Raw genomic sequence first — 26,916 nt, forward strand, 5'->3', positions numbered from 1 at the left:
TCGAATGGAATCGAATGGAATGGAATGGAATAGAATGGAATCAACCCGAGTAGAACGGAACGGAACGCAACGGAACGGAACGGAACGGAACGGGACGGAACGGAACGGAATGGAATGGAATGGAACGGAATTCCATGGAATGGAATGGAATGGAATGGAATTCAATGGAATGGAATGGAATGGAATGGAATGGAATGGAATGGAATTCAATGGAATGGAATGGAATGGAATGGAATGGAATGGAATGGAATTCAATGGAATGGAATTCAATGGAATTCAATGGAATGGAATGCAATGGAATGGAATGGAATGGAATGGAATGGAATGGAATTCAATGGAATAGAATGGAATGGAATGGAATGGAAACGAATGGAATCGAATGGAATCGAATGGAATCGAATGGAATCGAATGGAATGGAATGGAATAGAATGGAATCAACCCGAGTAGAACGGAATGGAATGGAAAGGAATGGAATGGAATGGAATGGAATGGAATGAAATGTTATTGAATGGAATGGAATGGAATTCAAGGCAATTCAATTGAATGGAATGGAAGGGAATGGAATGGAATGGAATGGAATTCAATTTAATGGAATGGAAGGGAATGAAATGGAGTGGAGTGGAGTGGAGTGCAGTGGAGTGGAATGGAATGGAGTGGAATGGAATGGAATGGAATGGAATGGAATGGAATGGAATGGAATGGAATGGAATGGAATTCAATGGAGTGGAATGGAATGGAATGGAATGGAATGGAATGGAATGGAATGGAATTCAATGCAATGGAATGGAATGGAATCGAATGGAGTCAAATGGAATGGAATGGAATAGAATGGAATCAACCCGAGTAGAACGGAACGGAACGCAATGGAACGGAACGGAACGGAACGGAACGGAACGGAATGGAATGTAATGGAATGGAATGGAATGGAATGGAATGGAATGGAATGGAGTGGAATGGAATGCAATGGAATGGAATAGAATGGAATGGAATGGAATGGAATGGAGTCGAATGGAATCGAATGGAATGGAATGGAATAGAATGGAATCAACCAGAGTAGAACGGTACGGAACGGAACGGAACGGAACGGAACGGAATGGAATGATCAACCCGTGTAGAATGGAATGGAATGGAATTGAATAGAATGGAATCAACCCTAGTTGAACGGAACGGAACGCAACGGAACGGAACGGAACGGAACGGAATGGAATGGAATGGAAAGGAACGGAATTCAATGGAATGGAATGGAATGGAATGGAATTCTATGGAATGGAATGGAATTCAATGGAATGGAATGGAATGGAATGGAATGGAATGGAATGGAATGGAATGGAATGGAATGGAATGGAATGGAATTCAATGGAATGGAATGGAATGGAATGGAATGAATGGAATGGAATTCAATGGAATGGAATGGAATGGAATGGAATGGAATGGAATGGAATGGAATCGAATGGAATCGAATGGAATCGAATGGAATCGAATGGAATGGAATGGAATGGAATGGAATAGAATGCAATCAACCCGAGTAGAATGGAATGGAATGGAATGGAATGGGATGGAATGGAATAGAATGGAATGGAATGGAATGGAATGGAATTCAAATGGAATGGAATGGAATGGAATTCTATGGAATGGAATGGAGTGGAATCGAATGGAATCGAATGGAATCGAATGGAATCGAATGGGATCGAATGGAATGGAATGGAATAGAATGGAATCAACCCGAGTAGAACGGAGCGGAGCGCAACGGAACGGAACAGAACGGAACGGAACGGAAAGGAATGGAATGGAATGGAATGGAACGGAATTCAAAGGAATGGAATGGAACATAATGGAATTCAATGGAAAGGAATGGAATGGAATGGAATGGAATTCAATGGAATGGAATGGAATGGAATGGAATGGAATGGAATGGAATGGAATGGAATGGAACGGAATTCTATGGAATTGAATGGAATGGAATTCAATGGAATGGAATGGAATGGAATGGAATGGAATGGAACGGAATTCAATGGAATGGAATGGAATGGAATGTAATTCAATGGAATGGAATGGAATTCAATGGAATGGAATGGAATGGAATGGAATGGAATGGAATGGAATGGAATTCAATGGAATGGAATGGAATGGAATGGAATGGAATGGAATGGAATTCAATGGAATGGAATGGAGTGGAATCGAATGGAATCGAATGGAATCGAATGAGATCGAATGGAATGGAATGGAATAGAATGGAATCAACCCGAGTAGAACGGAATGGAATGGAATGGAATGGAATGGAATGGAATGGAATTCAATGGAATGGAATGGAATAGAATGGAATGGAATGGAATGGAATGGAATGGAATCAGCCCGAGTAGAACGGAACGGCACGCAACGGAACGGAACGGAACGGAACGGGACGGAACGGAACGGAAGGGAATATAATGCAACGGAATTCAATGGAATGGAATGGAATGGAATGGAATTCAATGGAATCGAATGGAATCGAATGGAATCGATTGGAATCGAATGGAATCGAATAGAATGGAAAGGAACAGAATTTAATCAACCCGAGTAGAACGGAACGGAACGCAACGGAACGGAACGGAACGGAACGGGACGGAACGGAACGGAATGGAATGGAATGGAACGGAATTCAATTGAATGGAATGGAATGGAATGGAATGGAATTCAATGGAATGGAATGGAATGGAATGGAATGGAATGGAATGGAATGGAATGGAATGGAATTCAATGGAATGGAATGGAGTGGAATGGAATGGAATCGAATGGAATTGAATGGAATCGAATGGAATCAAATGGGATCGAATGGAATGGAATGGAATAGAATGGAATCAACCCGAGTAGAACGGAATGGAATGGAATGGAATGGAATGGGATGGAATGGAATGGAATGGAATGGAATGGAATGGAATGGAATGGAATGGAATGGAATTCAATGGAATGGAATGGAATGGAATGGAATGGAATGGAATGGAATGGAATGGAATGGAACGGAATGGAATTCAATGGAATGGAATGGAACGGAATGGAATTCAATGGAATGGAATGGAATGGAATGGAATGGAATTCAATGGAATGGAATGGAATGGAATGGAATGGAATGGAATGGAATTCAATGGAATGGAATGGAATGGAATCGATTGGAATGGAATGGAATGGAATGGAATGGAATGGAATGGAATGGAATGGAATAGAATGGAATCAACCCGAGTAGAACGGAATGGAATGGAATGGAATGTAATGGAATGGAATGGAATGGAATGGAATGGAATGGAATGTACCAAAGTAGAACGGAATGGAATGGAATGGAATGGAATGGAATGGAATGGAATGGAATGTACCCGAGTAGAACGGAATGGAATGGAATGGAATGGATTGGAATGGAATGGAATGGAATGGAATGGAATGTAACCGAGTAGAACGGAATGGAATGTAATTGAATGGAATGTAACCGAGTTGAACGGAACGGAATGGAATGGAATGGAATGGAATGGAATGGAATGGAATGGAATGGAATGGAATGGAATTGAGTGCAATGCAATGCAATGGAATGGAATGGAATGGAAAGGAATGGAATGGAATGGAATGGAATCTACCCGAGTAGAACGGAATGGAATGGAATTGAATGGAATGTAACCGAGTAGAACGGAACGGAATGGAATGGAATGGAATGGAATGCAATGGAATGGAATGGAATGGAATGGAATGGAATGGAATGGAATGGAATGGAATGGACACCAGTAGAATGGAATGGAATGGAATGGAATGGAATGGAATGGAATGGAATGGAATATACCCGAGTAGAACGGAATGGAACGGATTGGAATGGAATGGAATGGACAGGAGCAGAACGGAATGGAATGCAATGGAATGGAATGGAATGTACCCGAGCAGAACGGAATGGAATGAAATGGAAATGGAAAGGGAAAGGAAATGGAACGGGAATGGAAATGGTACGGGAACGGAAAAGGAACGGGAATGGAAATGGAACGGGAACGGAAACGGAAAGAGAACGGAAATGGAACGGGAACGGAAACGGAACGGGAACGGAAATGGAACGGGAATGGTAATGGAACGGGAATGGAAATGGAACGGGAATGGAAATGGAACGGGAATGGAAATGGATCGGGAATGGAAATGGAACGGGAATGGTAATGGAACTGGAATGGAAATGGAACGGGAATGGAAAAGAAACGGGAATGGAAATGGAACGGGAATGGAAATGGAATGGGAATGGAATTGGAATGGAATGGAATGGAATGGAATGGAATGGAATGGAATGTACCGGAGTGGAGTGGAGTGGAGTGGAGTGGAGTAGAGTGCACTGGAACGGAATGGAATGGAATGGAATGGAATGGAACGGAACGGAATGTACCCGAGAAGCACGGAATGGAATGGAATGGAATGGAATGGAATGGAATGTACCGGAGTGGAGTGGAGTGGAATGGAGTTGAGTGGAGTGGAGTGGAGTGGAATGGAATGGAATGGAATGGAATGGAATGGAATGCAATGGAATGCAATGGAATGGAAAGGAATGGAATGGAATGGAATGGAATGGAATGGAATGGAATGGAATGGACACCAGTAGAATGGAATGGAATGGAATGGAGTGGAATGGAATGGAATGGAATGGAATGGAATGGAATGGAATGGAATGGAATGGAATTCAATGGAGTGGAATGGAATGGAATGGAATGGAATGGAATGGAATGGAATTCAATGCAATGGAATGGAATGGAATCGAATGGAGTCAAATGGAATGGAATGGAATAGAATGGAATCAACCCGAGTAGAACGGAACGGAACGCAACGGAACGGAACGGAACGGAACGGAATGGAATGGAATGGAATGGAATGGAATGGAATGGAATGGAGTGGAATGGAATGCAATGGAATGGAATGGAATGGAATGGAATGGAATGGAATGGAGTCGAATGGAATCGAATGGAATGGAATGGAATAGAATGGAATCAACCCGAGTAGAACGGTACGGAACGGAACGGAACGGAACGGAACGGAACGGAATGGAATGATCAACCCGTGTAGAATGGAATGGAACGGAATTGAATAGAATGGAATCAACCCTAGTTGAACGGAACGGAACGCAACGGAACGGAATGGAACGGAACGGAATGGAATGGAATGGAAAGGAACGGAATTCAATGGAATGGAATGGAATGGAATGGAATTCTATGGAATGGAATGGAATTCAATGGAATGGAATGGAATGGAATGGAATGGAATGGAATGGAATGGAATGGAATGGAATGGAATGGAATGGAATCGAATGGAATTGAATGGAATCGAATGGAATCAAATGGGATCGAATGGAATGGAATGGAATAGAATGGAATCAACCCGAGTAGAACGGAATGGAATGGAATGGAATGGAATGGGATGGAATGGAATGGAATGGAATGGAATGGAATGGAATGGAATGGAATGGAATTCAATGGAATGGAAAGGAATGGAATGGAATGGAATGGAATGGAATGGAATGGAATTCAATGGAATGGAATGGAACGGAATGGAATTCAATGGAATGGAATGGAATGGAATGGAATGGAATGGAATGGAATGGAATGGAATTCCATGGAATGGAATGGAATGGAATGGAATGGAATTCCATGGAATGGAATGGAATGGAATGGAATTCCATGGAATGGAATGGAATGGAATGGAATTCCATGGAATGGAATGGAATGGAATGGAATGGAATGGAATTCCATGGAATGGAATTCCATGGAATGGAATGGAATGGAATGGAATGGAATGGAATGGAATGGAATCGAATGGAATGGAATGGAATGGAATGGAATGGAATGGAATGGAATGGAATGGAATGGAATAGAATGGAATCAACCCGAGTAGAACGGAATGGAATGGAATGGAATGTAATGGAATGGAATGGAATGGAATGGAATGGAATGGAATGGAATGTACCAAAGTAGAACGGAATGGAATGGAATGGAATGGAATGGAATGGAATGGAATGGAATGTACCCGAGTAGAACGGAATGGAATGGAATGGAATGGAATGGAATGGAATGGAATGGAATGGAATGGAATGGAATGTACCCGAGCAGAACGGAATGGAATGAAATGGAAATGGAAAGGGAATGGAAATGGAACGGGAATGGAAATGGAACGGGAACGGAAATGGAACGGGAATGGAAATGGAACGGGAACGGAAACGGAAAGAGAACGGAAATGGAACGGGAACGGAAACGGAACGGGAACGGAAATGGAACGGGAATGGTAACGGAACGGGAATGGAAATGGAACGGGAATGGAAATGGAACGGGAATGGAAATGGATCGGGAATGGAAATGGAACGGGAATGGTAATGGAACTGGAATGGAAATGGAACGGGAATGGAAAAGAAACGGGAATGGAAATGCAACGGGAATGGAAATGGAATGGGAATGGAAATGGAATGGAATGGAATGGAATGGAATGGAATGGAATGGAATGTACCGGAGTGGAGTGGAGTGGAGTGGAGTGGAGTAGAGTGCACTGGAACGGAATGGAATGGAATGGAATGGAATGGAACGGAACGGAATGTACCCGAGAAGCACGGAATGGAATGGAATGGAATGGAATGGAATGGAATGGAATGTACCGGAGTGGAGTGGAGTGGAATGGAGTGGAGTGGAGTGGAGTGGAGTGGAATGGAATGGAATGGAATGGAATGGAATGGAATGGAATGCAATAGAATGCAATGGAATGGAAAGGAATGGAATGGAATGGAATGGAATGGAATGGAATGGAATGGACACCAGTAGAATGGAATGGAATGCAATGGAATGGAATGGAATGGAATGGAATGGAATGGAATTCAATGGAATGGAATGGAATGGAATGGAATTCAATGGAATGGAATGGAATGGAATGGAATTCAATGGAATGGAATGGAATGGAATGGAATTCTATGGAATGGAATGGAGTGGAATCGAATGGAATCGAATGGAATCGAATGGAATGGAATGGAATAGAATGGAATCAACCCGAGTAGAACGGAACGGAACGCAACGGAACGGAACGGAACGGAACGGGACGGAACGGAACGGAATGGAATGGAATGGAACGGAATTCCATGGAATGGAATGGAATGGAATGGAATTCAATGGAATGGATTGGAATGGAATGGAATAGAATGGAATCAACCCGAGTAGAACGGAACGGAACACAACGGAACGGAATGGAATGCAACGGAACGGAACGGAACGGAACGGAACGGAATGGAATGGAATGGAACGGAATTCAATGGAATGGAATGGAATGGAATGGAATGGAATTCTATGGAATGGAATGGAATGGAATTCTATGGAATGGAATGGAATGGAATGGAATGGAATTCCATGGAATGGAATGGAATGGAATGGAATGGAATGGAATGGAATCTACCCGAGTAGAACGGAATGGAACGGAATGGAATGGAATGGAATGGACAGGAGCAGAACGGAATGGAATGCAATGGAATGGAATGGAATGTACCCGAGCAGAACGGAATGGAATGAAATGGAAATGGAAAGGGAATGGAAATGGAACGGGAATGGAAATGGAACGGGAACGGAAATGGAACGGGAACGGAAACGGAAAGAGAACGGAAATGGAACGGGAACGGAAACGGAACGGGAACGGAAATGGAACGGGAATGGTAACGGAACGGGAATGGAAATGGAACGGGAATGGAAATGGAACGGGAATGGAAATGGATCGGGAATGGAAATGGAACGGGAATGGTAATGGAACTGGAATGGAAATGGAACGGGAATGGAAAAGAAACGGGAATGGAAATGCAACGGGAATGGAAATGGAATGGGAATGGAAATGGAATGGAATGGAATGGAATGGAATGGAATGGAATGGAATGTACCGGAGTGGAGTGGAGTGGAGTGGAGTGGAGTGGAGTGGAGTGGAGTAGAGTGCACTGGAACGGAATGGAATGGAATGGAATGGAATGGAACGGAACGGAATGTACCCGAGAAGCACGGAATGGAATGGAATGGAATGGAATGGAATGGAATGGAATGTACCGGAGTGGAGTGGAGTGGAATGGAGTGGAGTGGAGTGGAGTGGAGTGGAATGGAATGGAATGGAATGGAATGGAATGGAATGGAATGCAATAGAATGCAATGGAATGGAAAGGAATGGAATGGAATGGAATGGAATGGAATGGAATGGAATGGACACCAGTAGAATGGAATGGAATGGAATGGAATGGAATGGAATGGAATGGAATGGAATTCAATGGAATGGAATGGAATGGAATGGAATTCAATGGAATGGAATGGAATGGAATGGAATTCAATGGAATGGAATGGAATGGAATGGAATTCTATGGAATGGAATGGAGTGGAATCGAATGGAATCGAATGGAATCGAATGGAATGGAATGGAATAGAATGGAATCAACCCGAGTAGAACGGAACGGAACGCAACGGAACGGAACGGAACGGAACGGGACGGAACGGAACGGAATGGAATGGAATGGAACGGAATTCCATGGAATGGAATGGAATGGAATGGAATTCAATGGAATGGAATGGAATGGAATGGAATGGAATGGAATTAAATGGAATGGAATGGAATGGAATGGAATGGAATGGAATGGAATGGAATGGAATGGAATGGAATGGAATTCTATGGAATGGAATTCAATGGAATTCAATGGAATGGAATGCAATGGAATGGAATGGAATGGAATGGAATGGAATGGAATTCAATGGAATAGAATGGAATGGAATGGAATGGAAACGAATGGAATCGAATGGAATCGAATGGAATCGAATGGGATCGAATGGAATGGAATGGAATAGAATGGAATCAACCCGAGTAGAACGGAATGGAATGGAATGGAATGGAATGGAATGGAATGAAATGTTATGGAATGGAATGGAATGGAATTCAATGCAATTCAATTGAATCTAATGGAAGGGAATGGAATGGAGTGGAGTGGAGTGGAGTGGAGTGGAGTGGAATGGAATGGAGTGGAATGGAATGGAATGGAATGGAATGGAATGGAATGGAATGGAATGGAATGGAATGGAATTCAATTTAATGGAATGGAAGGGAGTGGAATGGAGTGGAGTGGAGTGGAGTGGAGTGCAGTGGAGTGGAATGGAATGGAGTGGAATGGAATGGAATGGAATGGAATGGAATGGAGTGGAATGGAATGGAATGGAATGGAATGGAATGGAATGGAATGGAATTCAATTTAATGGAATGGAAGGGAGTGGAATGGAGTGGAGTGGAGTGGAGTGGTGTGCAGTGGAGTGGAATGGAATGGAGTGGAATGGAATGGAATGGAATGGAATGGAATGGAATGGAATGGAATTCAATGGAGTGGAATGGAATGGAATGGAATGGAATGGAATGGAATGGAATTCAATGCAATGGAATGGAATGGAATCGAATGGAGTCAAATGGAATGGAATGGAATAGAATGGAATCAACCCGAGTAGAACGGAACGGAACGCAATGGAACGGAACGGAACGGAACGGAACGGAATGGAATGTAATGGAATGGAATGGAATGGAATGGAATGGAGTGGAATGGAATGCAATGGAATGGAATGGAATGGAATGGAATGGAATGGAATGGAATGGAATGGAGTCGAATGGAATCGAATGGAATGGAATGGAATAGAATGGAATCAACCCGAGTAGAACGGAATGGAATGGAATGGAATGGAATGGAATGGAATGGAATGGAATGGAATTCAATGGAATGGAATGGAATGGAATGGAATGGAATGGAATGGAATGGAATGGAATGGAATGTACCAAAGTAGAACGGAATGGAATGGAATGGAATGGAATGGAATGGAATGGAATGGAATGGAATGGAATGGAATGGAATGTACACGAGTAGAACGGAATGGAATGGAATGGAATGGATTGGAATGGAATGGAATGGAATGGAATGGAATGTAACCGAGCAGAACGGAATGGAATGTAATTGAATGGAATGTAACCGAGTTGAACGGAACGGAATGGAATGGAATGGAATGGAATGGAATGGAATGGAATGGAATTGAGTGCAATGCAATGCAATGGAATGCAATGGAATGGAAAGGAATGGAATGGAATGGAATGGAATCTACCCGAGTAGAACGGAATGGAATGGAATTGAATGGAATGTAACCGAGTAGAACGGAACGGAATGGAATGGAATGGAATGGAATGGAATGGAATGGAATGGACACCAGTAGAATGGAATGGAATGGAATGGAATGGAATGGAATGGAATGGAATCTACCCGAGTAGAACGGAATGGAACGGAATGGAATGGAATGGAATGGACAGGAGCAGAACGGAATGGAATGCAATGGAATGGAATGGAATATACCCGAGCAGAACGGAATGGAATGAAATGGAAATGGAAAGGGAATGGAAATGGAACGGGAATGGAAATGGAACGGGAACGGAAATGGAACGGGAATGGAAATGGAACGGGAACGGAAACGGAACGAGAACGGAAATGGAACGGGAACGGAAACGGAACGGGAACGGAAATGGAACGGGAATGGTAACGGAACGGGAATGGAAATGGAACGGGAATGGAAATGGAACGGGAATGGAAATGGATCGGGAATGGAAATGGAACGGGAATGGTAATGGAACTGGAATGGAAATGGAACGGGAATGGAAAAGAAACGGGAATGGAAATGGAACGGGAATGGAAATGGAATGGGAATGGAAATGGAATGGAATGGAATGGAATGGAATGGAATGGAATGTACCGGAGTGGAGTGGAGTGGAGTGGAGTGGAGTAGAGTGCACTGGAACGGAATGGAATGGAATGGAATGGAATGGAATGGAATGGAATGTACCGGAGTGGAGTGGAGTGGAGTGGAATGGAGTGGAGTGGAGTGGAGTGGAGTGGAATGGAATGGAATGGAATGGAATGGAATGCAATGGAATGCAATGGAATGGAAAGGAATGGAATGGAATGGAATGGAAAGGAATGGAATGGAATGGAATGGAATGGACACCAGTAGAATGGAATGGAATGGAATGGAATGGAATGGAATGGAATTCAATGGAATGGAATGGAATGGAATGGAATGGAATGGAATTCCATGGAATGGAATGGAATGGAATGGAATTCAATGGAATGGAATGGAATGGAATTGAATTCTATGGAATGGAATGGAGTGGAATCGAATGGAATCGAATGGAATCGAATGGAATGGAATGGAATAGAATGGAATCAACCCGAGTAGAACGGAACGGAACGCAACGGAACGGAACGGAACGGAACGGGACGGAACGGAACGGAATGGAATGGAATGGAACGGAATTCCATGGAATGGAATGGAATGGAATGGAATTCAATGGAATGGAAAGGAATGGAATGGAATGGAATGGAATTCAATGGAATGGAATGGAATGGAATGGAATGGAATGGAATGGAATGGAATGGAATGGAATTCAATGGAATGGAATGGAATGGATTGGAATGGAATGGAATAGAATGGAATCAACCCGAGTAGAACGGAACGGAACACAACGGAACGGAACGGAACGCAACGGAACGGAACGGAACGGAACGGAACGGAATGGAATGGAATGGAACGGAATTCAATGGAATGGAATGGAATGGAATGGAATTCTATGGAATGGAATGGAATGGAATGGAATGGAATTCCATGGAATGGAATGGAATGGAATGGAATGGAATGGAATGGAATGGAATCTACCCGAGTAGAACGGAATGGAACGGAATGGAATGGAATGGAATGGACAGGAGCAGAACGGAATGGAATGCAATGGAATGGAATGGAATGTACCCGAGCAGAACGGAATGGAATGAAATGGAAATGGAAAGGGAATGGAAATGGAACGGGAATGGAAGTGGAACGGGAACGGAAATGGAACGGGAATGGAAATGGAACGGGAACGGAAACGGAACGAGAACGGAAATGGAACGGGAACGGAAACGGAACGGGAACGGAAATGGTACGGGAATGGTAACGGAACGGGAATGGAAATGGAACGGGAATGGAAAAGGAACGGGAATGGAAATGGATCGGGAATGGAAATGGAACTGGAATGGTAATGGAACTGGAATGGAAATGGAACGGGAATGGAAAAGAAACAGGAATGGAAATGGAACGGGAATGGAAATGGAATGGGAATGGAAATGGAATGGAATGGAATGGAATGGAATGGAATGGAATGTTCCGGAGTGGAGTGGAGTGGAGTGGAGTGGAGTAGAGTGCACTGGAACGGAATGGAATGGAATGGAACGGAACGGAATGTACCCGAGAAGCACGGAATGGAATGGAATGGAATGGAATGGAATGGAATGTACCGGAGTGGAGTGGAGTGGAATGGAGTGGAGTGGAGTGGAGTGGAGTGGAATGGAATGGAATGGAATGGAATGGAATGGAATGGAATGGAATGCAATGGAATGCAATGGAATGGAAAGGAATGGAATGGAATGGAATGGAATGGAATGGAATGGAATGGAATGGAATGGACACCAGTAGAATGGAATGGAATGGAATGGAATGGAATGGAATGGAATGGAATGGAATGGAATGGAATAGAATGGAATGGAATGGAATTCAATGGAATGGAATGGAATGGAATGGAATTCTATGGAATGGAATGGAATGGAATGGAATTCAATGGAATGGAATGGAATTCAATGGAATGGAATGGAATGGAATGGAATTCTATGGAATGGAATGGAATGGAATGGAATGGAATGGAATGGAATTCGATGGAATGGAAAGGAATGGATTGGAATGGAATGGAATAGAATGGAATCAACCCGAGTAGAACGGAACGGAACGCAACGGAACGGAACGGAACGCAACGGAACGGAACGGAACGGAACGGAATGGAATGGAATGGAACGGAATTCAATGGAATGGAATGGAATGGAATGGAATTCTATGGAATGGAATGGAATGGAATGGAATGGAATGGAATTCCATGGAATGGAATGGAATGGAATGGAATGGAATTCTATGGAATGGAATGGAGTGGAATCGAATGGAAACGAATGGAATCGAATGGAATCGAATGGGATCGAATGGAATGGAATGGAATAGAATGGAATCAACCCGAGTAGAACGGAGCGAAACGCAACGGAACGGAACGGAACGGAACGGAATGGAATGGAATGGAACGGAATGGAACGGAATTCAATGGAATGGAATGGAACGGAATGGAATTCAATGGAATGGAATGGAATGGAATGGAATGGAATTCAATGGAATGGAATGGAATGGAATGGAATTGAATGGAATGGAATGGAATGGAATGGAATGGAATGGAATGGAATGGAATGGAATGGAACGGAATTCTATGGAATGGAATGGAATGGAATTCAATGGAATGGAATGGAATGGAATGGAATGGAATGGAATTCTATGGAATGGAATGGAATGGAATGGAATGGAATGGAATGGAATGGAATGGAATAGAATGGAATCAACCCGAGTAGAACGGAATGGAATGGAATGGAATGGAATCTACCCGAGTAGAACGGAATGGAATGGAATTGAATGGAATGTAACCGAGTAGAACGGAACGGAATGGAATGGAATGGAATGGAATGGAATGGAATGGAATGGAATGGAATGGAATGGACACCAGTAGAATGGAATGGAATGGAATGGAATGGAATGGAATGGAATGGAATGGAATGGAATCTACCCGAGTAGAACGCAATGGAACGGAATGGAATGGAATGGAATGGAATGGAATGTACCCGAGCAGAACGGAATGGAATGAAATGGAAATGGAAAGGGAATGGAAATGAAACGGGAATGGAAATGGAACGGGAACGGAAATGGAACGGGAATGGAAATGGAACGGGAACGGAAACGGAACGAGAACGGAAATGGAACGGGAACGGAAACGGAACGGGAACGGAAATGGAACGGGAATGGTAACGGAACGGGAATGGAAATGGAACGGGAATGGAAATGGAACGGGAATGGAAATGGATCGGGAATGGAAATGGAACGGGAATGGTAATGGAACTGGAATGGAAATGGAACGGGAATGGAAAAGAAACGGGAATGGAAATGGAACGGGAATGGAAATGGAATGGGAATGGAAATGGAATGGAATGGAATGGAATGGAATGGAATGTACCGGAGTGGAGTGGAGTGGAGTGGAGTGGAGTAGAGTGCACTGGAACGGAATGGAATGGAATGGAATGGAATGGAATGGAATGGAATGTACCGGAGTGGAGTGGAGTGGAATGGAGTGGAGTGGAGTGGAGTGGAGTGGAATGGAATGGAATGGAATGGAATGGAATGCAATGGAATGCAATGGAATGGAAAGGAATGGAATGGAATGGAATGGAATGGAATGGAATGGAATGGACACCAGTAGAATGGAATGGAATGGAATGGAATGGAATGGAATGGAATGGAATGGAATGGAATTCAATGGAATGGAATGGAATGGAATGGAATTCAATGGAATGGAATGGAATGGAATGGAATTCAATGGAATGGAATGGAATGGAATGGAATTCTATGGAATTGAATGGAGTGGAATCGAATGGAATCGAATGGAATCGAATGGAATGGAATGGAATAGACTGGAATCAACCCGAGTAGAACGGAACGGAACGCAAAGGAACGGAACGGAACAGAACGGGACGGAACGGAACGGAATGGAATGGAATGGAACGGAATTCCATGGAATGGAATGGAATGGAATGGAATTCAATGGAATGGAATGGAATGGAATGGAATGGAATGGAATTCAATGGAATGGAATGGAATGGAATGGAATGGAATGGAATGGAATGGAATTCAATGGAATGGAATGGAATGGATTGGAATGGAATGGAATAGAATGGAATCAACCCGAGTAGAACGGAACGGAGCACAACGGAACGGAACGGAACGCAACGGAACGGAACGGAACGGAACGGAACGGAACGGAATGGAATGGAATGGAACGGAATTCAGTGGAATGGAATGGAATGGAATGGAATTCTATGGAATGGAATGGAATGGAATGGAATGGAATTCCATGGAATGGAATGGAATGGAATGGAATGGAATGGAATGGAATTCAATGGAATGGAATGGAGTGGAATGGAATGGAATCGAATGGAATTGAATGGAATGTAACCGAGTAGAACGGAACGGAATGGAATGGAATGGAATGGAATGCAATGGAATGGAATGGAATGGAATGGAATGGAATGGAATGGAATGGACACCAGTAGAATGGAATGGAATGGAATGGAATGGAATGGAATGGAATGGAATGGAATGGAATGGAATTCAATGGAATGGAATGGAACGGAATGGAATTCAATGGAATGGAACGGAATGGAATGGAATGGAATGGAATGGAATGGAATTCCATGGAATGGAATGGAATGGAATGGAATTCCATGGAATGGAATGGAATGGAATGGAATTCCATGGAATGGAATGGAATGGAATGGAATGGAATGGAATGGAATTCCATGGAATGGAATGGAATGGAATGGAATTCAATGGAATGGAATGGAATGGAATCGAATGGAATGGAATGGAATGGAATGGAATAGAATGGAATCAACCTGAGTAGAACGGAATGGAATGGAATGGAATGGAATGGAATGGAATGGAATGGAATGGAATGGAATGGAATGGAATGGAATGGAATGGAATGGAATGTACCAAAGTAGAACGGAATGGAATGGAATGGAATGGAATGGAATGGAATGGAATGGAATGGAATGTACACGAGTAGAACGGAATGGAATGGAATGGAATGGATTGGAATGGAATGGAATGGAATGGAATGGAATGTAACCGAGCAGAACGGAATGGAATGTAATTGAATGGAATGTAACCGAGTTGAACGGAACGGAATGGAATGGAATGGAATGGAATGGAATGGAATGGAATGGAATTGAGTGCAATGCAATGCAATGGAATGCAATGGAATGGAAAGGAATGGAATGGAATGGAATGGAATCTACCCGAGTAGAACGGAATGGAATGGAATTGAATGGAATGTAACCGAGTAGAACGGAACGGAATGGAATGGAATGGAATGGAATGGAATGGAATGGAATGGAATGGACACCAGTAGAATGGAATGGAATGGAATGGAATGGAATGGAATGGAATGGAATGGAATGGAATCTACCCGAGTAGAACGGAATGGAACGGAATGGAATGGAATGGAATGGACAGGAGCAGAACGGAATGGAATGCAATGGAATGGAATGGAATATACCCGAGCAGAACGGAATGGAATGAAATGGAAATGGAAAGGGAATGGAAATGGAACGGGAATGGAAATGGAACGGGAACGGAAATGGAACGGGAATGGAAATGGAACGGGAACGGAAACGGAACGAGAACGGAAATGGAACGGGAACGGAAACGGAACGGGAACGGAAATGGAACGGGAATGGTAACGGAACGGGAAAGGAAATGGAACGGGAATGGAAATGGAACGGGAATGGAAATGGATCGGGAATGGAAATGGAACGGGAATGGTAATGGAACTGGAATGGAAATGGAACGGGAATGGAAAAGAAACGGGAATGGAAATGGAACGGGAATGATGGAATGGAATGGAATGGAATGGAATGGAATGGAATGGAATTCTATGGAATGGAATGGAGTGGAATCGAATGGAATCGAATGGAATCGAATGGAATGGAATGGAATAGAATGGAATCAACCCGAGTAGAACGGAACGGAACGCAACGGAACGGAGCGGAACGGAACGGGACGGAACGGAACGGAATGGAATGGAATGGAACGGAATTCCATGGAATGGAATGGAATGGAATGGAATTCAATGGAATGGAATTGAATGGAATGCAATGGAATGGAATTCAATGGAATGGAATGGAATGGAATGGAATGGAATGGAATGGAATGGAATGGAATGGAATTCAATGGAATGGAATGGAATGGATTGGAATGGAATGGAATAGAATGGAATCAACCCGAGTAGAACGGAACGGAACACAACGGAACGGAACGGAACGCAACGGAACGGAACGGAACGGAACGGAACGGAACGGAATGGAATGGAATGGAATGGAACGGAATTCAATGGAATGGAATGGAACGGAATGGAATTCAATGGAATGGAATGGAATGGAATGGAATTCAATGGAATGGAATGGAACGGAATGGAATTCAATGGAATGGAATGGAATGGAATGGAATTCAATGGAATGGAATGGAATGGAATGGAATGGAATTCAATGGAATGGAACGGAATGGAATGGAATGGAATGGAATGGAATGGAATGGAACGGAATTCTATGGAATGGAATGGAATGGAATTCTATGGAATGGAATGGAATGGAATGGAATGGAATGGAATTCTATGGAATGGAATGGAATGGAATGGAATGGAATGGAGTGGAATGGAATGGAATGGAATGGAATGGAATGGAATGGAATGGAATGGAATTCAATTTAATGGAATGGAAGGGAGTGGAATGGAGTGGAGTGGAGTGGAGTGGAGTGCAGTGGAGTGGAATGGAATGGAGTGGAATGGAATGGAATGGAATGGAATGGAATGGAATGGAATGGAATTCAATGGAGTGGAATGGAATGGAATGGAATGGAATGGAATGGAATGGAATTCAATGCAATGGAATGGAATGGAATCGAATGGAGTCAAATGGAATGGAATGGAATAGAATGGAATCAACCCGAGTAGAACGGAACGGAACGCAATGGAACGGAACGGAACGGAACGGAACGGAATGGAATGTAATGGAATGGAATGGAATGGAATGGAATGGAGTGGAATGGAATGCAATGGAATGGAATGGAATGGAATGGAATGGAATGGAATGGAATGGAATGGAGTCGAATGGAATCGAATGGAATGGAATGGAATAGAATGGAATCAACCCGAGTAGAACGGAATGGAATGGAATGGAATGGAATGGAATGGAATGGAATGGAATGGAATTCAATGGAATGGAATGGAATTCAATGGAATGGAATGGAATGGAATGGAATGGAATGGAATGGAATGGAATGGAATGGAATGGAATGTACCAAAGTAGAACGGAATGGAATGGAATGGAATGGAATGGAATGGAATGGAATGGAATGGAATGGAATGTACACGAGTAGAACGGAATGGAATGGAATGGAATGGATTGGAATGGAATGGAATGGAATGGAATGGAATGTAACCGAGCAGAACGGAATGGAATGTAATTGAATGGAATGTAACCGAGTTGAACGGAACGGAATGGAATGGAATGGAATGGAATGGAATGGAATGGAATGGAATGGAATGGAATTGAGTGCAATGCAATGCAATGGAATGCAATGGAATGGAAAGGAATGGAATGGAATGGAATGGAATCTACCCGAGTAGAACGGAATGGAATGGAATTGAATGGAATGTAACCGAGTAGAACGGAACGGAATGGAATGGAATGGAATGGAATGGAATGGAATGGAATGGAATGGAATGGAATGGAATGGACACCAGTAGAATGGAATGGAATGGAATGGAATGGAATGGAATGGAATGGAATGGAATGGAATGGAATGGAATCTACCCGAGTAGAACGGAATGGAACGGAATGGAATGGAATGGAATGGACAGGAGCAGAACGGAATGGAATGCAATGGAATGGAATGGAATATACCCGAGCAGAACGGAATGGAATGAAATGGAAATGGAAAGGGAATGGAAATGGAACGGGAATGGAAATGGAACGGGAACGGAAATGGAACGGGAATGGAAATGGAACGGGAACGGAAACGGAACGAGAACGGAAATGGAACGGGAACGGAAACGGAACGGGAACGGAAATGGAACGGGAATGGTAACGGAACGGGAATGGAAATGGAACGGGAATGGAAATGGAACGGGAATGGAAATGGATCGGGAATGGAAATGGAACGGGAATGGTAATGGAACTGGAATGGAAATGGAACGGGAATGGAAAAGAAACGGGAATGGAAATGGAACGGGAATGGAAATGGAATGGGAATGGAAATGGAATGGAATGGAATGGAATGGAATGGAATGTACCGGAGTGGAGTGGAGTGGAGTGGAGTGGAGTAGAGTGCACTGGAACGGAATGGAATGGAATGGAATGGAATGGAATGGAATGGAATGTACCGGAGTGGAGTGGAGTGGAATGGAGTGGAGTGGAGTGGAGTGGAGTGGAATGGAATGGAATGGAATGGAATGGAATGCAATGGAATGCAATGGAATGGAAAGGAATGGAATGGAATGGAATGGAAAGGAATGGAATGGAATGGAATGGAATGGACACCAGTAGAATGGAATGGAATGGAATGGAATGGAATGGAATGGAATTCAATGGAATGGAATGGAATGGAATGGAATGGAATGGAATGGAATTCCATGGAATGGAATGGAATGGAATGGAATTCAATGGAATGGAATGGAATGGAATTGAATTCTATGGAATGGAATGGAGTGGAATCGAATGGAATCGAATGGAATCGAATGGAATGGAATGGAATAGAATGGAATCAACCCGAGTAGAACGGAACGGAACGCAACGGAACGGAACGGAACGGAACGGGACGGAACGGAACGGAATGGAATGGAATGGAACGGAATTCCATGGAATGGAATGGAATGGAATGGAATTCAATGGAATGGAATGGAATGGAATGGAATGGAATGGAATTCAATGGAATGGAATGGAATGGAATGGAATGGAATGGAATTCAATGGAATGGAATGGAATGGAATGGAATGGAATGGAATGGAATGGAATGGAATGGAATTCAATGGAATGGAATGGAATGGATTGGAATGGAATGGAATAGAATGGAATCAACCCGAGTAGAACGGAACGGAACACAACGGAACGGAACGGAACGCAACGGAACGGAACGGAACGGAACGGAACGGAATGGAATGGAATGGAACGGAATTCAATGGAATGGAATGGAATGGAATGGAATTCTATGGAATGGAATGGAATGGAATGGAATGGAATTCCATGGAATGGAATGGAATGGAATGGAATGGAATGGAATGGAATGGAATGGAATCTACCCGAGTAGAACGGAATGGAACGGAATGGAATGGAATGGAATGGACAGGAGCAGAACGGAATGGAATGCAATGGAATGGAATGGAATGTACCCGAGCAGAACGGAATGGAATGAAATGGAAATGGAAAGGGAATGGAAATGGAACGGGAATGGAAGTGGAACGGGAACGGAAATGGAACGGGAATGGAAATGGAACGGGAACGGAAACGGAACGAGAACGGAAATGGAACGGGAACGGAAACGGAACGGGAACGGAAATGGAACGGGAATGGTAACGGAACGGGAATGGAAATGGAACGGGAATGGAAAAGGAACGGGAATGGAAATGGATCGGGAATGGAAATGGAACTGGAATGGTAATGGAACTGGAATGGAAATGGAACGGGAATGGAAAAGAAACAGGAATGGAAATGGAACGGGAATGGAAATGGAATGGGAATGGAAATGGAATGGAATGGAATGGAATGGAATGGAATGGAATGTACCGGAGTGGAGTGGAGTGGAGTGGAGTGGAGTAGAGTGCACTGGAACGGAATGGAATGGAATGGAACGGAACGGAATGTACCCGAGAAGCACGGAATGGAATGGAATGGAATGGAATGGAATGGAATGTACCGGAGTGGAGTGGAGTGGAATGGAGTGGAGTGGAGTGGAGTGGAGTGGAATGGAATGGAATGGAATGGAATGGAATGGAATGGAATGGAATGCAATGGAATGCAATGGAATGGAAAGGAATGGAATGGAATGGAATGGAATGGAATGGAATGGAATGGAATGGAATGGACACCAGTAGAATGGAATGGAATGGAATGGAATGGAATGGAATGGAATGGAATGGAATGGAATGGAATAGAATGGAATGGAATGGAATTCAATGGAATGGAATGGAATGGAATGGAATTCTATGGAATGGAATGGAATGGAATGGAATTCAATGGAATGGAATGGAATTCAATGGAATGGAATGGAATGGAATGGAATTCTATGGAATGGAATGGAATGGAATGGAATGGAATGGAATGGAATTCGATGGAATGGAAAGGAATGGATTGGAATGGAATGGAATAGAATGGAATCAACCCGAGTAGAACGGAACGGAACGCAACGGAACGGAACGGAACGCAACGGAACGGAACGGAACGGAACGGAATGGAATGGAATGGAACGGAATTCAATGGAATGGAATGGAATGGAATGGAATTCTATGGAATGGAATGGAATGGAATGGAATGGAATGGAATTCCATGGAATGGAATGGAATGGAATGGAATGGAATTCTATGGAATGGAATGGAGTGGAATCGAATGGAAACGAATGGAATCGAATGGAATCGAATGGGATCGAATGGAATGGAATGGAATAGAATGGAATCAACCCGAGTAGAACGGAGCGAAACGCAACGGAACGGAACGGAACGGAACGGAACGGAATGGAATGGAATGGAACGGAATGGAACGGAATTCAATGGAATGGAATGGAACGGAATGGAATTCAATGGAATGGAATGGAATGGAATGGAATGGAATTCAATGGAATGGAATGGAATGGAATGGAATTGAATGGAATGGAATGGAATGGAATGGAATGGAATGGAATGGAATGGAATGGAACGGAATTCTATGGAATGGAATGGAATGGAATTCAATGGAATGGAATGGAATGGAATGGAATTCTATGGAATGGAATGGAATGGAATGGAATGGAATGGAATGGAATGGAATGGAATAGAATGGAATCAACCCGAGTAGAACGGAATGGAATGGAATGGAATGGAATCTACCCGAGTAGAACGGAATGGAATGGAATTGAATGGAATGTAACCGAGTAGAACGGAACGGAATGGAATGGAATGGAATGGAATGGAATGGAATGGAATGGAATGGAATGGAATGGACACCAGTAGAATGGAATGGAATGGAATGGAATGGAATGGAATGGAATGGAATGGAATGGAATCTACCCGAGTAGAACGCAATGGAACGGAATGGAATGGAATGGAATGGAATGGAATGTACCCGAGCAGAACGGAATGGAATGAAATGGAAATGGAAAGGGAATGGAAATGAAACGGGAATGGAAATGGAACGGGAACGGAAATGGAACGGGAATGGAAATGGAACGGGAACGGAAACGGAACGAGAACGGAAATGGAACGGGAACGGAAACGGAACGGGAACGGAAATGGAACGGGAATGGTAACGGAACGGGAATGGAAATGGAACGGGAATGGAAATGGAACGGGAATGGAAATGGATCGGGAATGGAAATGGAACGGGAATGGTAATGGAACTGGAATGGAAATGGAACGGGAATGGAAAAGAAACGGGAATGGAAATGGAACGGGAATGGAAATGGAATGGGAATGGAAATGGAATGGAATGGAATGGAATGGAATGGAATGTACCGGAGTGGAGTGGAGTGGAGTGGAGTGGAGTAGAGTGCACTGGAACGGAATGGAATGGAATGGAATGGAATGGAATGGAATGGAATGTACCGGAGTGGAGTGGAGTGGAATGGAGTGGAGTGGAGTGGAGTGGAGTGGAATGGAATGGAATGGAATGGAATGGAATGCAATGGAATGCAATGGAATGGAAAGGAATGGAATGGAATGGAATGGAATGGAATGGAATGGAATGGAATGGACACCAGTAGAATGGAATGGAATGGAATGGAATGGAATGGAATGGAATGGAATGGAATTCAATGGAATGGAATGGAATGGAATGGAATTCAATGGAATGGAATGGAATGGAATGGAATTCAATGGAATGGAATGGAATGGAATGGAATTCTATGGAATTGAATGGAGTGGAATCGAATGGAATCGAATGGAATCGAATGGAATGGAATGGAATAGACTGGAATCAACCCGAGTAGAACGGAACGGAACGCAAAGGAACGGAACGGAACAGAACGGGACGGAACGGAACGGAATGGAATGGAATGGAACGGAATTCCATGGAATGGAATGGAATGGAATGGAATTCAATGGAATGGAATGGAATGGAATGGAATGGAATGGAATTCAATGGAATGGAATGGAATGGAATGGAATGGAATGGAATGGAATGGAATGGAATTCAATGGAATGGAATGGAATGGATTGGAATGGAATGGAATAGAATGGAATCAACCCGAGTAGAACGGAACGGAGCACAACGGAACGGAACGGAACGCAACGGAACGGAACGGAACGGAACGGAACGGAACGGAATGGAATGGAATGGAACGGAATTCAGTGGAATGGAATGGAATGGAATGGAATTCTATGGAATGGAATGGAATGGAATGGAATGGAATTCCATGGAATGGAATGGAATGGAATGGAATGGAATGGAATGGAATTCAATGGAATGGAATGGAGTGGAATGGAATGGAATCGAATGGAATTGAATGGAATGTAACCGAGTAGAACGGAACGGAATGGAATGGAATGGAATGGAATGCAATGGAATGGAATGGAATGGAATGGAATGGAATGGAATGGAATGGACACCAGTAGAATGGAATGGAATGGAATGGAATGGAATGGAATGGAATGGAATGGAATGGAATTCAATGGAATGGAATGGAACGGAATGGAATTCAATGGAATGGAACGGAATGGAATGGAATGGAATGGAATGGAATGGAATTCCATGGAATGGAATGGAATGGAATGGAATTCCATGGAATGGAATGGAATGGAATGGAATTCCATGGAATGGAATGGAATGGAATGGAATGGAATGGAATGGAATTCCATGGAATGGAATGGAATGGAATGGAATTCAATGGAATGGAATCGAATGGAATGGAATGGAATGGAAAGGAATGGAATGGAATGGAATGGAATGGAATAGAATGGAATCAACCTGAGTAGAACGGAATGGAATGGAATGGAATGGAATGGAATGGAATGGAATGGAATGGAATGGAATGGAATGGAATGGAATGGAATGGAATGGAATGTACCAAAGTAGAACGGAATGGAATGGAATGGAATGGAATGGAATGGAATGGAATGGAATGGAATGTACACGAGTAGAACGGAATGGAATGGAATGGAATGGATTGGAATGGAATGGAATGGAATGGAATGGAATGTAACCGAGCAGAACGGAATGGAATGTAATTGAATGGAATGTAACCGAGTTGAACGGAACGGAATGGAATGGAATGGAATGGAATGGAATGGAATGGAATGGAATTGAGTGCAATGCAATGCAATGGAATGCAATGGAATGGAAAGGAATGGAATGGAATGGAATGGAATCTACCCGAGTAGAACGGAATGGAATGGAATTGAATGGAATGTAACCGAGTAGAACGGAACGGAATGGAATGGAATGGAATGGAATGGAATGGAATGGAATGGAATGGACACCAGTAGAATGGAATGGAATGGAATGGAATGGAATGGAATGGAATGGAATGGAATGGAATCTACCCGAGTAGAACGGAATGGAACGGAATGGAATGGAATGGAATGGACAGGAGCAGAACGGAATGGAATGCAATGGAATGGAATGGAATATACCCGAGCAGAACGGAATGGAATGAAATGGAAATGGAAAGGGAATGGAAATGGAACGGGAATGGAAATGGAACGGGAACGGAAATGGAACGGGAATGGAAATGGAACGGGAACGGAAACGGAACGAGAACGGAAATGGAACGGGAACGGAAACGGAACGGGAACGGAAATGGAACGGGAATGGTAACGGAACGGGAAAGGAAATGGAACGGGAATGGAAATGGAACGGGAATGGAAATGGATCGGGAATGGAAATGGAACGGGAATGGTAATGGAACTGGAATGGAAATGGAACGGGAATGGAAAAGAAACGGGAATGGAAATGGAACGGGAATGATGGAATGGAATGGAATGGAATGGAATGGAATGGAATGGAATGGAATTCTATGGAATGGAATGGAGTGGAATCGAATGGAATGGAATTCTATGGAATGGAATGGAGTGGAATCGAATGGAATCGAATGGAATCGAATGGAATGGAATGGAATAGAATGGAATCAACCCGAGTAGAACGGAACGGAACGCAACGGAACGGAGCGGAACGGAACGGGACGGAACGGAACGGAATGGAATGGAATGGAACGGAATTCCATGGAATGGAATGGAATGGAATGGAATTCAATGGAATGGAATTGAATGGAATGCAATGGAATGGAATTCAATGGAATGGAATGGAATGGAATGGAATGGAATGGAATGGAATGGAATGGAATTCAATGGAATGGAATGGAATGGATTGGAATGGAATGGAATAGAATGGAATCAACCCGAGTAGAACGGAACGGAACACAACGGAACGGAACGGAACGCAACGGAACGGAACGGAACGGAACGGAACGGAATGGAATGGAATGGAACGGAATTCAATGGAATGGAATGGAACGGAATGGAATTCAATGGAATGGAATGGAATGGAATGGAATTCAATGGAATGGAATGGAATGGAATGGAATGGAATTCAATGGAATGGAACGGAATGGAATGGAATGGAATGGAATGGAACGGAATTCTATGGAATGGAATGGAATGGAATTCAATGGAATGGAATGGAATGGAATGGAATGGAATGGAATTCTATGGAATGGAATGGAATGGAATGGAATGGAATGGAATGGAATGGAATAGAATGGAATCAACCCGAGTAGAACGGAACGGAACGCAACGGAACGGAACGGAACGGAACGGAACGGAACGGAATGGAATGGAATGGAACGGAATTCAATGGAATGGAATGGAATGGAATTCAATGGAATGGAATGGAATGGAATGGAATTCAATGGAATGGAATGGAATGGAATGGAATGGAATGGAATGGAATGGAATGGAATGGAATTCAATGGAATGGAATGGAGTGGAATCGAATGGAATCGAATGGAATCGAATGGGATCGAATGGAATGGAATGGAATAGAATGGAATCAACCCGAGTAGAACGGAATGGAATGGAATGGAATGGAATGGAATAGAATTCAATGGAATGGAATGGAATGGAATGGAATGGAATGGAATGGAATGGAATGGAATGGAATGGACACCAGTAGAATGGAATGGAATGGAATGGAATGAAATGGAATGGAATGGAATGGAATGGAATGGAATGGAATGGAATGGAATGGGATTCAATGGAATGGAATGGAATGGAATGGAATTCCATGGAATGGAATGGAATGGAATGGAATGGAATTCAATGGAATGGAATGGAATGGAATGGAATGGAATGGAATTCAATGGAATGGAATGGAATGGAATGGAATGGAATGGAATGGAATGGAATTCCATGGAATGGAATGGAGTGGAATCGAATGGAATCGAATGGAATCGAATGGGATCGAATGGAATGGAATGGAATAGAATGGAATCAACCCGAGTAGAACGGAATGGAATGGAATGGAATGGAATGGAATGGAATGGAATGGAATTCAATGGAATGGAATGGAATGGAATGGAATGGAATGGAATGGAATGGAATCAACCCGAGTAGAACGGAACGGCACGCAACGGAACGGAACGGAACGGAACGGAACGGAACGGGACGGAACGGAACGGAATGGAATGGAATGTAACGGAATTCAATTGAATGGAATGGAATGGAATGGAATTCAATGGAATGGAATGGAATGGAATGGAATGGAATGGAATGGAATGGAATGGAATGGAATGGAATGGAATGGAATGGAATTCAATTGAATGGAATGGAGTGGAATGGAATGGAATCGAATGGAATTGAATGGAATCGAATGGAATCAAATGGGATCGAATGGAATGGAATGGAATAGAATGGAATCAACCCGAGTAGAACGGAATGGAATGGAATGGAATGGAATGGGATGGAATGGAATGGAATGGAATGGAATGGAATTCAATGGAATGGAATGG

This window comes from Gorilla gorilla, chromosome 16, assembly GCF_029281585.2.
Source record: "Gorilla gorilla gorilla isolate KB3781 chromosome 16, NHGRI_mGorGor1-v2.1_pri, whole genome shotgun sequence".
Taxonomy (NCBI): domain Eukaryota; kingdom Metazoa; phylum Chordata; class Mammalia; order Primates; family Hominidae; genus Gorilla; species Gorilla gorilla.